Below are 2,487 nucleotides of genomic sequence, written 5' to 3' on the forward strand. Positions count from 1 at the left end.
CCTCACACCTCCCTTGATGTTGTGAAAGGAATCGGGGGAGGCTCCCGCAGCAGGCCCCGACCGACCGGGCCTTGGGCGCGTTAGGATGAAATGAATTCCGAGATTGTAAAGCAGCAGCAGCGGCGGAGGAGAGGGCCGAGTGTGTCATTTATCAAACACCTCAGCGGCGGCTACCTGTTGCCTTTTTGATGTGTGCGTGTGTACAGTGTGCTGGTGTAAAGCCTATATAGCCTGATGAGCAACAGGCTCCTTGACGCCCTCCTCCTCCTCCTTCATAGCCGTGCGATTCTACATAAAACGTGATTTATCTCGGTCTATGCGCGCAGCGAGGCGCGTGTGTTATAGGCGTTATAGGCGTCCGTGCGAATGGCACGCGCCCCCTCGAAAAGAGCGACGCACCCACACACACACACACACACACACACGCGCGCGCGCGCACGCACACACACACGCACACGCAGGCCTTTCTTGCCGTTCGTCGTTCAGTTTGAAGTCTAATGAGGTTCATACCTGCTTGTTTGCCCTGTGACCCCCCGTGCTGTGGAGCTTATTTCGTCTAAGCCGGGGGATAAAGACTTATATCTTTTCCTCCCGTTTCTGAGAAACGAGTCGTCGTCCCGCGACGTATGACTTTTTCCCTCTGACACCTCTCAAACTTGCGTTTGACGTGATGAAAGAGTGTAGTGCGCGCATCGCTCTCTCGCTCTCTCTCTCTCTCCCGCTGCCCGCCGTGCCCCGGGGCGTATATACCCGCCCACTCTGGGGGGGCTCCGGGTACGGCTGGTCCTTTTGTACTGTCAGGACGCACACAATGCAATACATCGATACTCTGTTGATGCCCGGCTGTGCCCGGGCTCTGCCTCTCTTGTGCTTGCGTAGGCCTGTTGGGCTAGGCCGTGCCGTGCGGGCCTTGGGGCTTGGATCCGGTCGGGTGAGGTGGAGGTGAGGTGCAGGAGGCCGAGGTGGGCGTGCGTCGTCACTGCGCGTCTGATAAGTGAGCAGCGTTATTTCCACGACGACGGCGAATATCATCAAATGTTGCGCGAGGATATTTCCTCTCCTCTCGGATGCTGCGCCTTTTATTTCCGTCATCGCGTGTGTGGTGTGCCGGCGAGGTGAGATGGACCGTGTGTGTGTGTCTCCTCCGGTCTCCTCTTCCCCCCGCGGGCGGCGGCAAAGCATCGCGCGCGCTCTCTCGCACTCGCAGACACACCGCGCGACACACACACACACCCTCACCAAAGCGAAGCGGAAGCGAAACGAAACTTGTAAAAGAGAAAGGTGCCATGGCCCCGGCGAAAAGTAAACGGAGATATTCCCTGCTGTTGGTTGGCAGCTGGTGCGCCGCCGCGGCAGGGCGCTGCTGCTGCGCTGCTGTGCTGCTTGTCGGGCGGCGCGGCGCGGCGCGGGGGGACCGTATGGGCGTGCGGGTGCCAAATCGACAGCTTGCATGTGGATAGCATAGGGCCCCCGCTGGAGCCCCGTTACTACCCGCTGTTTTCCTTCAGTGTGCCGGTGCCGTCGTATGTGCTCTGCGGAACCTGGAGAGTTTTCCTACCAATTTGTTAATTAAAAGCTTTCACGCTGAACTAACTTGTGTTTGTATGTACTGCTTTGTCTTAATTTTTGTGGAAGAAAAATTTTGGGGTCTTATTTTAACTTTAAATAAAATTATGTGCAAATTTTTGAAGCCTATTCTTTAGACTTTTTGAGAGGTGTATGCTGTATGCAGCAATTTCTGTACAAAATTTGACAAAATTAATCATCAAATTTTGCTTACAAAACGAGCATCTTAAGCACAAAACACAAATGTGCCTAATGGATGAAGTGGTAACGAGACTGCCCGTTGAGCGCATTCGGGTGGTAAAGTGGCGGGCGCGGGCCCGGTATAGAAGAGGAAAATACATAATCCTCTTTTGCCCACATTTGATTTGAGAGATCGATTCCCGGCGCGCCGCGGGGGGCTGTGCGCTGTGCTGTATGCCGCGCGGCGCGGCTGTCGCAACGCGGCGGAGCTTTAATGAAGAAAACGGGGCTCTCTGGCGGGAGTGCATCGTGAGGCGGTAATTGCGTGACCAATCACAAAGCAGCGGCCAAAGCCTCAATGCGACTGACTGCAAGAGTATCGGCGGGGGGGGGGGGGGGGTCCGAGTTAACGAGGGGGCCCTCCGTCGGGGAAAAGGGAGTGGCCGGTAGGGAGGGGCGGGAGGTGAGGGGGGGCATGCGTGGAGCGTAGCGCGTGAAAGGAGAGTATAAAGGGGGAGATGCACGCTAGACTCCGCTCAATTAACGCGCGCAGGAGGATCCCCGCCAGGCCCAAACCTCGCGCGCTGCCAGCGGCGGTTCCTCGTTCGTCTCGCATTTGCTTCGCCATCAGTAGCATATTCCCCAAGTCGGAAACGTCTCCCTGGATCAGCCCGCACTGCACACTAAATGGCGAGGGACAATTTTTGTACGTAGGCTGGATGTGTCTTTGAGCACATCTAA

General features: G+C 56.4%; 1 protein-coding gene across 1 annotated transcript in view; it reads left to right on the top strand.

Annotated features, from left to right (window-relative positions):
* The window catches only part of LOC113211638 (steroid receptor seven-up, isoforms B/C), a 100,109-nt gene that overhangs the window by 64,118 nt on the left and 33,504 nt on the right, over nucleotides 1–2,487 (top strand). The gene's annotated exons all lie outside the window — the stretch shown is intronic.

This window comes from Frankliniella occidentalis, unplaced genomic scaffold, assembly GCF_000697945.3.
Source record: "Frankliniella occidentalis isolate FOCC.00 unplaced genomic scaffold, Focc_3.1 Scaffold2, whole genome shotgun sequence".
Taxonomy (NCBI): domain Eukaryota; kingdom Metazoa; phylum Arthropoda; class Insecta; order Thysanoptera; family Thripidae; genus Frankliniella; species Frankliniella occidentalis.